This window comes from Manis javanica, chromosome 17, assembly GCF_040802235.1.
Source record: "Manis javanica isolate MJ-LG chromosome 17, MJ_LKY, whole genome shotgun sequence".
Lineage (NCBI taxonomy): Eukaryota > Metazoa > Chordata > Mammalia > Pholidota > Manidae > Manis > Manis javanica.
In genome coordinates, this window is record NC_133172.1 from 45,863,552 (window position 1) to 45,879,691 (window position 16,140).

The following is a 16,140-nucleotide window of genomic DNA, read 5'->3' on the forward strand; positions in this document are numbered from 1 at the left end:
TCCACCTGATCCAGGCAAAATTAATTCCTCTTGGCTCTCCTTTTTATAATACCCTTTACATTCAGCAGTTATTTCTTCACTTGATTATTTTAAACATTATTTCTTGAGTACCTAATGTAAGCCAGACATCATGCCAGATGCTAGGGATATTGCAATGACCTCATCCATGTTCTTGTAACCTGTAGGCTTGGTGGAAAGTCACCAAAACCGCAATGAGTGTAATGCTGACAGAGGTATGGGGGCAAAGGAAAGATGTTTCCTGGGAAAAGGAAATCTAATCAAGAGCAGAGAACTATTCATAGACCCTTCTCACCCAACACTGCCATTGTTTGTATGACTATCTGTCCCCCAGTACCACCTCTTAAACTCTTGGGGTTATCCTAAAATTTCTTAGTGATTTTGCATACTTTCTTTTCTAATCCTCATTACAGTTTTTCAGAGTGGCTATTATCATTCCCATTTAGAGATGATAAAATCAAGGTTCAAAGAGGTAAGATCACGCCTACCTAGTATTCCCATGGGATAACATGGTTTTCTTGGTGCCCACTTCCAAGGGTATAGTGCCTCTGCTCTCCCTGGAGAATAGGCTTAAAAGTGAGAAGTTCCCAAAAGACTGACTGATGCATGTAAATGGCACAGGGTCAACATTCACTGAGAAATAGAAATATTCTTATCTCAAGGGTTATCCTTGTCTTGACTGATTGGATGTCCTCTTTCCAGTAGGAAAACCACTCTAGATTAAACCATATTAGCCATATCAATATCAAAAGGCTATGCGGGACCATGGAATCCAAATGAAAGAAATGATTACCTAGTGTCTCAACCAGCATAATTTTGCTCCCCTACCCCCTCCCGCCAAGGGGATATTTGGCAATGTCTGGAGACTTCTTTTGTCACAACTCGGAGGGATTGTGCCACTGATATTTAATGGATAGAGGCTTGGAATACTGCCGGCCATTCTACAATTCACATGACAGCCCTCACAACAAGAAATATCCCATTCAAAATGTCATAGTGCTGAGATTGAGATCCCTGCAGTAGGGTAATAAGCTGACCCATTTTATAATGTATGGTTGAGGCTGACGGTTAGAGCTTTTTCCCCAGTACTTGGGGAAGATGAAATGAGACCAAGATGCACTTTCGTTCATTACCTCCGTGTAACACAGACACTTGTATCCATCTCCTTTGCATTAGAAGCAGGAGTTTTAGAGAATATTTTCTATTACTAGAATGAAAAATCTAATATCCAAGAAATTTGGGTAATCATCCCACCAGCCGAATATACTTATTTTAATCTGTTCATGTTCTTGTCCAGTTCCTTCCTTCTGTTCTCATGGAAAGGGTGATACGGTATAGTGGTTAAGAACTCCAGAGCTGAGGCCTCACTACCTAAATCTGCTTAGTAGTTCTGTCACTTTAGGCAAGTAATTTACTTAATCTCTCCAAGTCAAAGCTGGCTCATCTGTAAATGTGATGATAACCTCATGGGGCTGTTATAAAGATTCAATAGGATAATCAATGTAAAGTGCTTAATAAAGTGGCTGGTAATAAAGAATACTATATTAATGTTAGCTATTATTTTTTGTGTCCATAATCAAAGTATATTTCCTATTAAATATTCTTCTTATTTGTTTTCTACCTAATTGGATATTATAAATGCTCTTCATGTTGCTACAAAGTTGTAATAATTAGAATGTTTGGTGACTCATTGGTCCAATGGATACCTTACCATTTATTTAACCTGTCCGGTGTTGGCCATTAAGGCTGCCTCCAAATTTAAAACTTAAAACACCTACCCACACATAAATTAACATCTCCATTCATGCACCTTCTCTTCTATTTTGGCTTATTCAATGCAGGAAAGATTTCCAGATGCTGATTACCAGATAGGAATGACTTTATACCTCTTGACAAATTGCTTCCAAAAGGAAATTTATAAAAATGCATTGCCATCAGGCATTCCAGTATGGCCATTTCAGTGCACCTTGATGTTACCATTTTCTACTTAAGTGAAAGATGCAAAATGATACCCCACAGCTGTTCTACTTTGCGTACTTTGTTTATGACTCAGGCTAAACTTTTTAAATGTTTCTTCACGCAGTGGGTTTCTTCTTGTGTAATGTTCATGTTTGTGTCATTTCTTTATGTATCATCAGGATGTTCTTTCTTAATTATTTGTAAACTCTCTTTAAATATAAATTATACTAATACTTTTTCCATTAATTACTCTGGTATACTGTTTCCCTTTTAAACACGCGAAGAGTTATTTCTCCTCTTAAGGGCATATTAAGGAGTTAGATTTTGTTTCATTCTTGCCAGTTACCATGTGGGAAGTATCATAGTTGACTCTTGTTTCTCATTTCTAAGGAATCTGTCACATCATTTCTATCTTCTTTCAGAGTCAAAACCTTTTCATTGGAGTTCATTCTCTTACACACTCCATCCCCCTGAAATTGCACCAAGAACCCATGATCAGATCATACCATCACCGATAAACCCTCTGCTGAGTGTTATTGTTCCTCCAGGCATCTGAAATGGTTCTAATGTTCAAGTTCTGAATGTCAGTGGGGACTGCGCACCCTTCATTCTCAGTCAATGCTGAGTTTTATGCCCACCCATTACTTTCTGTTCACTGGCACCAATTCATATAGTGCATCAATTTTCATTCATTTTTGTTTCTCAACTCCTATGGCAAAGTTTAGCATCATAAAATATGTGACATGACTCAATGATGAAGCAGCAGCTTCCTGCTGAAACTTCAGAGCAAGAGGCACTTTTTTTTTAAAGAAAGCCATTGAGCTACCAGCTGTTCCCCTAAAAAAGATGTGGCAACATTAGCCAATCAGATATTCTGCAGTTCTTCCCTGGCCATAATGAAAAGGGATTGTTTTTTTAAGACTCAGCTGCATGTGGCTCCAGAAACTGGCCATAATATGAGATATATTAACTTTGTGATGGGTAAACTGAGTCTAGGTGCCATACTCAGCCATTGTCAAGGTCACTGTGTATTTCTTGAGTCCTTATTCAATTACAGAAAGACATATACAAAATAGAAAATAGCATTTTTTAAAAGTTACATGACATTAAGATATGCTTCATTCTGCCACCAAATACAAGTAAATGCCACTTAAAGGAAATATTGCCCAGATAAGGCAAAGCAAGGATTCACTTGATCTTTCCCTCTCCCCATGCCCTGACTTTTCAGCATTATTATCCAAGCAGAATTAACAACTTGGATGAATGCAGACATGTTTGTTGCTAGTGTGAGTTGTTATTCCCAAACTACTTGAATAGCAAAGACAAATTGAATAATTTCTATAGATAGCACATAGAAGAAATCGCTAATTTGCATGGAAAAGGGCATCATTCTGCATTTACACATTCAATAAGTGAAATCCTAAGTTACCACTACCTGGTTTATAAGCACTTCACACAAATAGCCATCTATCCTCTCTCTCTAATCTCCTTGAAACTCAGTCCTGCTTCAGATCCTGGAGCAGAGGAAGGATGGAGAAATGATTGCTGAGACAGGGTTTCTCCACTCCTTTCCAAAAAGATTTGAGCTACTGGGTTAATCACAAAAATACTGAGAATTAAAATAATAAATGGAACGGAAAGAGATATGGAAAGAGACCATGCAGAAGTCATCCAGTACACTGGGAATCATCCTTGACTTACTCCTCTCTGCCCTTCACCTCCATCCGGTCACTCTCTAAGGCCTGTGATGTCTATTTCCTGAAAAATATCTTTCCAGTGCTTCCTCCTGAAAATGATGTCTTGTCTTGATTTCACAAGCTGGCTCGCTGGCTTCTCTGCCTTCTGGCTCCATCCCATCTTTCAAACTTTTCACTTTAGGCCTTTCTTTCACTTTAGTCACATTTTCTACCACAAGCCCCTGAGGGCTTGAAATTGCTTGGACAACACTTCTTCATTAAAATATATGTGAGTGAAAGAGATGCCAAGGATATGATTTTTTTTTTCTTTTGGAGTTTATGGACTATTTGGGGTAATCATAATACCTGGAAGACTACATTAAATGACTACTTGCCTGTCTGTAGCTCCCTAGAGCATAATCTCTTTGCAGGCAAGGATTATGCTTATTCAGCCTTGTGTCCATAGTGCCTGGTATGTAATTGAAGCTCTAGAAGCTCTAGAAGCTCAGTGAGTATGTGTTAACTGGCTGCCAGGAGACATGCATGAACAAGATGTGTGCATGTTACTGAGCAAGACTTTTTAGAGTTGATGATTCTAAAAGGTAAGTATACACATATATTTTGTGAGGTTCCTTATTTGCAAAGCAGACCCTTTGCTTTATCTTCTAAGGAGAATAAAACCCCAGTCTTATGCTGGCATGGAGTAGAGAAAGTCTCTGAGCAGAGTCGGCAAAACAATCTGGAAATCCAACTATTTCTCAACACACATTCAGCAATGGTTCTGTTCCTTAAAGACACTATCTTCACCTTCATTTTCAGACATGTTATCTAATCCTGATCCATATGGAGGGGTCCTATGGTTAAAATTGGGTTGTTTCTCAACTTTCCCTATTGCCAGCTTGATTCATTTTTCTTTCTCAGTCCTAGTAAGTCAATTACTATTTATCCATCTGCTTCCCAGCTCCTAAAATTTTGTAGACTTCTATTCTTATTATTTATACTTTTTAAAGAAACCTTATGTTGTCATTTTAATTGCATTTTGAGAGGGAGAGAAAATATATGTAACACCTTCAATCTGTCATCTTTACCTGGAATCCACCTGTAGCCTTTTCTTTCTTATATAAATGCAATAAACCAGTCACAGCCATACAGATCCATAAACACATACATATAGGATTTGTGTGAGGTAGTGAAAGGAATATTTTTAAAATTTAAAAAAACTGTTTGGAGTATCAGTACAATGCAAAAATGAAATTTCTGGGGATTATGTTATATTTGAATATGGAACTTTAGAACATAGTCCTAAAAGAGTTCAATTTTATGATGCTAAAGCAGTAGAGCACACTAATAAAAATAAAACATATTAAGATTCACCCATAGTGTAACATCCAAAGTCAAATTGTTTCTGTTTGCATTTCAGTTCTGGTGTATTATGAAATACACAGTCTCATAAACAGCTTCATATCAGAATAGTCTTCATAACTATCATTCATAATTATTGTATGATGGTCTATTGGACTGAAATGCCATGATTTACTAATTTATTTCCAATAACTTCCCTAGCATAAATAATACTCTATGCACTGCTGTGGGTGATCTATTCCAGTTTAACCATAAGTTCTACAGCATTTGGCATTATCATTTTAAGACCGTATTTATTTACAAGTGAAAAGTTTGTTTTAGCTATAATTTTTTATTAATGACTTTATTATTGTATTTCCAATGTTTACTATGAAATTGTGTTGCCTGTTGTGAAGAGGATTGCTGTATCCTCTCCTTTTACCACTTAGTTATTAATTTTCTAACCAATGGGAGTGAACTCTTCCTTCACTGGACAGATACCCACAGTACATTACAGGGACATAAAGGAGGAGGGACCTGACCTGTATCTTCTTTAAGTTCACAGGCTAGTGGGGTACAGGCTGTAATGAGCTCAGGAAGAGGAGTGCATTCCTCGGGGGAGGGAGGGACATGGGCTAAGGATGCCATGTGCCTGCCTGGGAACCAGTATGGAGAGAGCATTCTAGTAGATGGGACAGGATGGGGAGGCAGGGAAGCATATATTTAGAAAATACCAGAAATAAAGATACTGTCTTATCTTCCACCTATGTTGCAAGCAGCTTTTCTCATTTTTTTTCTTTAAAAAATGAGTGTTTTTAAATGCATGTGTGTCATTTGTTGGTCATACTTTTGGATCGTTACTATTCCTCTAAATGATTCCAGTAGGTCATCATGGTTGCCTCAGACAAAGGCACAGTAAAGCTGCCATGGCTAACACCTCTCCTTAGGGGCATATGCAAACACGTCCTTTTTTTTGTAAACCATAAGCAATCGATAAAGAAGTATTTGATTAAGACAACACTGCATTAAGGCTGTATTCTCGAAGTGCCTCTCAGAATGGTTTGGGCTGTCATCTGTTATAATGGCAATCAGCATTGCTGCTCATTATTCTGCATAAGAAGTGTAGTCATTTGGCTCCTAATGACAGATATGGGATGGGAATGCAGCAGGGACTGGGTCTGGCTGCATTCCTGATGCAGAAATACTTTTAATATGCAGGACTTTGTAAAATGCTATGGTATTTGCTACACTTTCTTGTATTTAGACACAGAGTCACATTTTCTACCACAAGCCCCTGAGGGCTTGAAATTGCTTGGACAGCTCTTCTTCATTAAAATATATGTGAGTGAAAGGGATGCCAAGGATATGATTTTTTTTTCTTCTGGAGTTTATAGACTATTTGGGGTAATCATAATACTTGGAAGACTACATTAAGTGACTACTTGCCTGTCTGTCGCTCCCTAGAGCATTATCTCCTTACAGGCAAGGATTATGCTTATTCAGCCTTGTGTCCGTAGTGCCTGGTATGTAATAGAAGCTCTAGAAGCTCTAGAAGCTCAGTGAGTATGTGTTAACTGGCTGCCAGGAAACATGCATGAACAAGATTTGTGCATGTTACCACTCTAATTCTGTGGCACTGTGTGCATGTTGGAGAGAGGTGTGAGCATTTGGGGGATGGAAAGACCATGAACGATGGGGAAGGATGAAAACAGACTGCTAGAGGAGCCAGGCTGTGGGCAGGGGCATGGGTAAGCCTGGAACATGCAGACCTGAGGGCGGCAATTAAGACAGCAGATTGTGTGGAGACATCAGTTAGGAGCCCACTAAAGGCAGCAGGTGATGGTTGCTGCGCAGACCAGAGGTTGCTGGAGAAGGAGAAGAATTCCACAGTTACTCAGGAGGTAGGTGGCCCATGGGTATTTAAGGTGACCGCTAGTGCCATTATCTGTAATAGGGGTTCCATTAGGGACCCACAGGGGATCAGGTGGTGTGGGGAAGACAATTTGATTTTAAACATGGTGATTCTGAGATAGATTTGAGGTATTGGGTAGGCAGAAGCATTAAAAATATATTTATATTTCAAGGTGTTTGGAAATCTTAGTCACTGTGTTGGGGTGACCGAAGTCGTCAGTGCTGTCTCTTCTCCAGGAAGTTAAGGAGGGCATGGCATGCATGCAATAATGCAGGAACACCTTGGCCTACAGTCCAGGGGAGTCCAAAGGAGAATGAAAGTCTGTGGGGTCGGTAGAGGACTGCTTTATATTTTTAAGATTCCTACTACACTAGTAACCTGACATAAGCAAGCCTATGCCCCCATTCCAAGGATGACAGGAGTGGTGCCATTTTTCAAAGGCCACACAGAAAGGAGTTCCAGTGTGAGCATTTAAAGCAAATCTATACTTTTTGGTCTCTATCATATTTAATAGTCCAGTACTTAAGATCTTAGGAGACCAGAAGTCTTGCTCAGGATCACAAGTTGATGAGCTTGCACCAAAAATCCACTCAAATTATCAAATGAATTTTTTTTTCTTTTCGATGGGGCTTACCTGCTGTGGTAGTGTTATCCCTCCAAAGTGAGAGGCAGTTAGGATCAGATGAGGTCCTGTGGGTGGAGCCCTCATGATGGGGATTAGTGCCCTTGTAAATGCCACGCGAGAGCTTGCTGTTCCTCTCCACACTCTGTCATAGGAGGATAAAGCAAGAAATAGGCAGTTTGCAACACAGAAGAGGATCCTCACCAGAACCTGACCATGCCAGCACCCTGATCTTGGACTTCTGCCTCCAGAACTGTGAGAAATAATTTCTGCTGTTTACAAATCACCCAGTCTATGGCATTTTGTTGTAGCAGCTCAAACTGAGCACAGCAGGAAGACAGAATAAAACACTCCTCCCCTCAAGAGGCCACATCCTAATTCCACAAATAGGTGAATTCTGTGAATATATTACCTTATGTGGCAAAAGAGACTTGATTAAAGACTTTGAGATGGAGGATCATCAGGGATGATCCAGGTGAGTCCAGCCTGTCACGTGAATTCTTGAAAGTGGATAGATAGCCTTTGCTAGCTGTGGTCAGAGGAAGGTGTGACTCTGGAAGGATGGTCAGTGGGACGCAGCCTTGCCTTGAAGACACAGGAAGGGAGCTACGAGCCAAGGATGTGAGCCACCTCTAGAAGCTGGGAAAGGAAGGACCTAGATTCTCTCCTAAAGCCGACAGAAGGAACACTGTCTTGCTGACACCTTGCTCTTAGCCCAGTGGGACCTGTGTGATGGACTTCTAACCTACAAAACTGTAAGATAGTAAGTCTGTGCTGTTGTAGCCCACAAACAACACCATGCTTGTGATAATTTGTTATAGCAGCAATAGAAGACGATTGATTATACCTTACAGGAAGAGCTCTCCATTGGAAGTTGTGTGGTGGGCTTAGTAGGAATCGTCTGACTCAGGGCAACCATGGCGTTGGGACCCAGGTCTGGTTGGCTGTGTCCTGTGAAATGGTAACCCCAGCCCTGCGCACAGCAGCCAGCTGCCCTCACCAGAGTCAGAGTTCACTCCTTGGAGCTACTGCACGCACGGCATTTGGTTTCACCTGAATGACACCTGGAGCTATATCTTCATGAAGAAATCATCAACAAAACAGAGCTGTAAGGTTGAAGAGGTTGCACTGAGAGATTAACAGGTGATTAAAAGTGGTTTTTGACTGTGAAGTAGTGGCAAAGATAGATGATAGATAGATAGATAGATAGATAGATAGATAGATAGATAGATAGATAGATAAATTAGAATTAGTCAGGGTTCTCCAGAGAAACAGAACCAGCAGGAGATATATGTAGATATCCCAGATGTATTTATCCATATAACATCCATTGGTTCACACAATTCTCGAGGCTAAAATCCCAAGATTAGCAGTCAGCAAGCTGGAGACCCAGCAGAGCTGAGGGTATAGTTCCAGTCTGAGTCTGCAGGCCTGAGATCTAAGAGACCTGATGGACTAAATTACAGTCCAAGGGTGGGGGAAGACTAGTGTCCCAGCCTGAAGACAGGCAGAGAGAGTGAACTCTTCCTTACTCATCATTTTTGTTCTGTGTAGGCCTTCAAGGATTGGCTGAGGCCATTCACATTAGGGAGAGCAATCTGCTTTAATCAGTCTACTTAGTCAACTGTTAATTTCATCCAGAAACATCCTCACAAACATATCCAGAAAAATATTTAACCAACTATCCAGACACTACATGGCCCAGTCAAGTTGATACATAAAATAAAATACCACAGACAGAAATATAAACTGACAGATATATTGACAGGTCAGTAGATAGACAGATAGGCAGATAAAGCAAATCTGAAGAATCCTTACAACTGAGATCACCCATTATTCAGACTCAGCTAAAGGAAAAATTCCTAGAGAAAGAAATTAAATAGCAATCGGCAGGCACTGCTGTTTGCTTGATTTTGGACAAGAAGGAACTGCTGTGGGCACCAGTATTGGAAGGATGTGCAAGCTTTATTCCATTCCTGGAAAAAATTCTAATTTCCAGTAGCCAATCATGAAAGTACAGTGTTTAGAAGCCAGTGCAGATAGCTCTTTGCTTATGTGTGCATGTATTTTGTTGATGGTGTTTGTTTCTTTGCTTGCTTTCTTACTGTTTTTCATTGGTTTGAGGGATGTGCATTTCCCAAGATCACACTCCTTCCTCCCCTTTCTACTTCTCTGTTTCCATCCTGAGCCCTGGCCTCAGCTCTGTGAGTGTTTTCACATGATCAGTACTGGAGGGGTTTTGCTCTAGAGCAGTGCAGTGTCCTGGATCCCAGAGTGCATAGTGAATCAGTAACAATGGCAGGTCATACTGCATGTGTGTTTCTACCCAGTTCTCTATGGTATATAAACTTCTGACTTTTAGGGTTTTTTAAAGAGTAGAATAATTAATTGAAAAAAAAGTTCTCTTGCTTACATTGACCACTTCTGTAGAAATCCATGTGTTAAGAACATTTAAAGATGCCCTTATTCACCAGGAGTAAGGCTAGGAAGGAAAAGTCCAAAAAAACAAGAGAACTACATGGTGCTACATATATAAAGATTTCAAATAAATAAACAAAGAGAGAAAAACTGAAACTAAGACCCCATTTGACAAGTAAAGGACATGAATAAAACAATTCACAAAAGAGAAATTACAGATGACTAACAAATACATGTGAGGTGGGGGAGGATTTTCAGCCTCTCTAATAAAAATTAATAAGAGGCAATTGCAAAAATGAGAGGCAGTTTTCACCGATCTAATTAACACACATTAAAAATTGAAAAGACAGGAGAGAAGAGAAAATGATGCTTGAAAGAGTTTAGTTTAACTTACTTTTCTGCATTTCTCTAGGGAGTATCAATTAGCACAATCCTTTTAGGAACATTTTAGCATTATATAATCATGGCCCTTTAAAACATTCCTACCTTTTGACCCATTAATTCTACCTCCAGGATGCAGAAATAATCTTGAATGACACAAGAAATTCATGCACAAAGCCCTTCATTGAAATTATATTTATGATAGTGATACACTGAGAATAGCTTACATGTCCAAAGAATTAAAGTTTTAGCAATGAAAAATTTTTTTTAAATAAATTCTTGTTATTATTCAACTTGAAATAAAAATTTTTGTTATCAAAACTTTTGAAATATGCATATAAAGCACCAGAATTATAAAGGTACTTTATAAAATCTTGAAGTCATAAGTAATTATACTTCCTCTTTATTTTTTCTTTGTTTTCCAGATCTTACAATGGTAATCTATGTCACCTTAATAATTAGGAGAAAATTTTATTTAAAACAAAAAATGTGGAATTGTTTGTGAAGTCTTTATATGACAGATCGCCTGTGAGACCCTAAACGAAGAGTCTTACATGTGGCTTCACAGCTTGGGATGAACGGCGTTTGATGGTGCCACCCCAGTCACAACTGGGTGACCCTAGACCTGTTAATCATTTGTTATATAACAACACCAAGATGGTCTCTGAAATCCTTCTTGCACCAGCAGGAGGTAAGGTCATTTTGGAGGAAACTAAATTCACATTGGGTGGGAGCAAATCACAATCATTGCCAAAGCAAATTGTATCAAAATTATAGCTGATGAAAGTCCTGTACTCTCCAAATCAGATTTTGAATGATTGGAAAGAAAAAGAATTTTCTTCCGTTAGCCTGTCAACTTCCTTCTCAAGGGATATTAACTTCCTGAGAGCTGGAACCTTTGCTGTCTCGTCCACCTTTGTTATTTCCAAAGTCAGGCTCTACTAAGTACTAAAGGAGTGTTCCTATTGAGTGAACAAATAAACTCAGTTGCTCAGTCCAGAAACCTAGGATTCCTGAGTTTTCTCTAGCCTCAGCCCCATACACACTCCATCTTTTTGGTTCTTTCTTAAAGTGTATCTCCAGTTGGCCACCTCTCTCCCCTTCTGTTGCCCGTCCGTTACTCCAGGCCACCACCTCTCTCACCTGGAGAGCTTCAACAGCCTCCCGTCAGCTTTCTCATCTCATCTCATTTCTCATCTCATCTTCCTTTGCATTCTCCACCCATCAGCAAGACTTACGGTCATAAAGCCCGAGGAGATCAGATGTTCTGTTGCTTAACTTCAAAGCACCCCAACTGCCCCGCCTCCTACCATGTTCCTCCATCACCTGCATTGACTGCCACTTCCTATTTCCTCCCATTTCTCAACTCATGCCACCTTCCCCCTTATTCATCATGCCAAAATCACATTGTTATTCTTCAGGTTCCCCTAAGTTTCTCTAATAAGGAAGCTCCTTCCCACTTCAAAGCCTGTTTGTATCTTGCTCCTGCCCACAGCACACTTTCTTTCACTCGGTTTTCAACTGAAATCACCTGTTTTCAAAGACACCTTTATTGTCTGCCTAATTTTCCATATAGGTCTCCCTTTTTCTTGCCTTGTATAGCACTTAGGATAATTTATAATTATATATATTTTTCCTTTCCGTCTGTTTCTCCCACTCAGATGGCACCCCGTGAGATCAGGGACAGTTACCAGTCTTACCTACATTGTATCCCAATGACTAAATGCTCAGCCATGCAGAACAGGAAGTCCATGTCTATTTGCTAAATGAATGAATGAGTTCCTAAAGAGGAAAGCAATTGAAGACACGGATTCCTTAAATGAGAGAGAGACAGGATGGACCAACATACAGTTAGGAAGCAGATAAGGGAAGAATACCAGTAATAACATCAGCCCTGACCTGCAGTAGTCCATCCCAAACAGCGTTTTACCAGTGCCCCTGGAAGAAGTGAATGGTGGGGTGTCATTCTGAGGATAGTGGGTACTAATGGAAGACGATGTGGTCCTCTCCACATTTTTATAAACTTTATGTAATTCATTGGTGTGAATGCTCTCTTTAAAATATATATATAAAGAGCTTAAGCTTCTTGTTTTCAGTAGTTCTCATCATATTTGTTTGCTGGCTTAGTATCCTGAGTTTTAAGAAAACTATTGGACAAACGGGAATCAGAGAGTAAGGTGTGGGTACCAAGAGTGAACAGAGCAGCCGAGACCCCCTTTCATAGGTGGGATCTGAACAGAGCCTATTTACATGTGGGAGCAGGACCATCTCTTAGGAGAACACAGATGGCAGCGGACACACTTTGAGACTATGCGCTGAACATGTTGGGAAAGCAATTATAAAGGGATTTAAGTAGATGGCAGAAATGGAGAGGTTAAGTCTCTATCCCTTCTGTGGTATATTAAATGGCAAAATGAAAAAGCTTTGGAACATCAGACTAAACTCATATGGCAAATTGTTTTTGGAAAGAGATGGGCTTATGCATTTGGACTCCTGTCAGCTGTGTAAACACCCCATTATCTAGCTGGTTCTCTCTGTGGCTTGGTAAACCCCACGCAGGCTCACTGTACCTGCCCACAGGCGCAGCACAGCCTGGGAGAACCGCCTTTAGAACTGCCCTCCCGGGTGGCCTCGACAGTTGCGTTCTCCACATTGGAGCACTTTGAAGCTGTTCACTTGAGGGTCACAGTGACCCTTTTGGTGGGAAGCCAGCCCTGGGAAGCACAATTTTCCAAAAGAATAAGCACTTGGTTGACATGCCTTACTGAATGGCAGGATGCAAAAAAGATGGTCTGCTGGCTGAATAATCATTTTGTTTTCTTTCTAGGTTCCCCAATTATGTTCATTTGGAAACTGTATCTATTAATTGCCCAATTAGACATCTGGTAATCACTCTCTACAGAAATACCCCACACCACAGTGGCAAGGGCTGGGTGCACTATTTTATTGTATCGCAAATAAAAATCTAATTTGGATTTAATAAAAACTAATTCCAGCTAATTTAATACCAATTGATCATTAACAGGGTACATTTTGTGGTTTTTCAAGAATATAGGAAGGATATATAATTAACTGGAAATGGCATCCACAAGGTTATAATTAAATTCTTGGTAACTTTTAACTTTCAGCAAATGTTTTGCCACTTAATTAACATTTCAGAAGATAATTTATAATATGACCTATTAAACACCAATTGCGCAGAGTGCTAGACCAAGTAATCAGTTTAGTGATAGTCTCCTATTTACAAAGTGGCTATCCTTTCAAACTATGTAAATATCTTGTTGCAAAGTAAGTAAAATACCCACATACTTTCTTAGTAAGATGTAATAATCAATTATGGGCTAAAGTGATTAGATTTTTTTAACACTGTGGCCATAGTGTTTTAGTCACTAGAGACTCAGAAAGTCAAAGAGAATTACAAAGAGTAAACAGTTTCTTTGTTTGATTTTTGTCCGTGTTCTCCACTGAACTGGAACCAGTGAAGAAGAGGGCAGTTGCATCCCCAGTTCCTTGCACATAGTCAGCAATTAGCAAATCATTACTTGCTCCGGAGACGGAGACAGGGCTACTGTGAAGAGCACAGGGAAGAGAGGGCCATAGGGCCCACGGGGTGTCTGTAGTATCTAACCCAGCTCAGGTTATGTTCATAATTCCTTTTCTCTAAAATTGGCTGCGATGACTGCTGCATTTTATCGATTTCCAGTTTGGAGAAACACATCAAATTGAAGTGCTACTGTGAGACTTAAGTAAGATATTGCATATGAAGGGCCTGATGGAGTAAACATTCAACAAATGTTTTGCTGTAACCCTTCTCCTTTGTGGCTTCTACCACAGTTGTAATTTCATGTTGAGTTGGGTGACTATCTGATTACTGTCTTTCTTCCCCACCAGATCAGAAGGCCTATGAAGGCAGGACCAGCATTGGTTTTGCTCAACGTTGTGTCTCCAGCACATCCTAGAAAAAGTGATCACAACTTTGACCTTCAGTGATTGTTTGTTTAAGCAACAAATGGATGAACAGATCATTACTGTTATTAGTTATTCAAAATGCCCAACGTACTTGGCCCTCCAAGTCTATGTTCTTCAAAAGAAGAAAAGAAAACTGGAAACTCTAATGACAGTGTGCTGCTCATGAAGTGAACTGGTGCATAGCAATCAGTGCAGCAGTTTGTCCCCAGGAAGGACGGGCCTCTACAGGACTCAAGCCACGAGTTTCACTCTTAACCTTCCAACAGACCTCGGCGATTGTGAAGTCATCTTCTTGCATTCTGTGCCTACTTTGCACTCCCGGTATGGCCATCGGAACTTATTGGAGTATCATTTCCCCATAAATATCTCCATGTCCTCTCCCACCAAGCCTGGTCCTGCAGGGGGTGTCTCATTTGCATCTGAAGGTATCAAAATCTTGCTGAGCAAGCCTCTTCCATCCCAAACATCTTTTGAGATCTGAGGTCAGCACCGTTTTAACATGATGCTTCTTGCTTTCCCTGAGGCCTGTTCCAGGAAGGTAAGCTATATTAAACTTGCTGGTATTATGTTTGGGCTTATTGATTTTTTTTTTTAACTTGGCACCAAATGTCCAAAAGGCAGTTTAAAAAATCAAACGGGGAAAGAAACAAGAAGGGAAAAAAAAATGCACCCAGTTGCAGTATTTAGCACTTCCAGTATGTATTTCTAAGTTCCAGTGCTCCAAAATGTGTCAAAATGAGGGTTCTTTCCTTGTCAGTCGTAAATGGAGGTGGCAGTTTAAGGCTGGAAGCCACACCGAAGAACAAGGATGTGAGTCCATTGTTTTATATCATCAGAGCTTGGCCAACCCCTAGAAGGTAGAAAACCCACTTAGGTGAGGCTCATTGGCTGGTTGCAAGTAAGGATTCTCTTCTGACATTAGTTCTGGCAACCTGTAAAATTTGACAGCCAGATTCATTATAGGAATCTTGAGGCCTATACTATTACCACGAATTCCAAGGCACTCTTCACACAGTTGTCTCTTGAGACTTGGAGGATCAAGTTTGCTCATTGATTAGATTTGACCTGTTTGAGCAAAGTGCAGGAAGCCTTCGGAAGGGATATTTTACTCTGACTGAGGTATGAAAAAATCATCTCAAACTTGCCCCCAATAACCATCGTTGGAAAAGAAGCTGGGACCAGAGTAAAATCAGTCCACTCATCCAGCGTCTGTCCCTCCACGCATCCCTCTCTCCTTTCCTCCATCCATCCTTCTGAAACAGAACCAAAACCCGTTCACTTGCCCTCATGATAGAAAGCCATCCACCAAGACGTGGTCTTTAGCAGCAAGGGGATTTTATTGCAATGCAGCCAGACAAGGACACGGGAGCTATTGCTCAGATCTGCCTCCTCAGGCATTATGTAAGGGAAGGTTTTATGGCTCAAGTGAATGTTCACTCGTTAAGGAAGAGGGGTGGTCAGGCTGGCCTCCATGACTCGGGCGGTGCTAGCCAGTGCACAGGCGTGACATGTTATCATGCGTCTTCACACATCACGTGGTCACAAATGGCCGGGAAGCTCCTCCAGGTGAGGATTTTCACATGCTAATAAGGCAAGGGTTCCTCTAAGTCTTTTAGGGTTGGTTCTGCACATGCCTTGAGAACTCCCCCCAGCCAGTTCCCCAGTGCAGGTCCCCCAGGCCACTCAGCAAGGCTCCTGTCGCTCTGGGTGTGCTTTCTGCAGAACAGCTCGAGAAAATGGTTACATAAGTTAATGTATTTCATGACGATCTCACTTCCATCCCTCCATCTATCTATCCGTCTATCCACCACGCATCCACCTCTCTCTCTATCCATACCTCCCTC

The 16,140-nt window shown here is 40.5% G+C and overlaps 1 long non-coding RNA gene across 1 annotated transcript in view; it reads left to right on the top strand.

Moving 5' to 3' along the window:
- Positions 1 to 16,140, top strand: part of LOC108388651 (uncharacterized) — a 341,947-nt gene that overhangs the window by 281,697 nt on the left and 44,110 nt on the right. The window contains exon 4 of the long non-coding RNA XR_012126578.1: positions 14,219 to 14,834. This is a non-coding gene — a long non-coding RNA (uncharacterized lncRNA). The remainder of the gene's footprint in view (positions 1 to 14,218; positions 14,835 to 16,140) is intronic.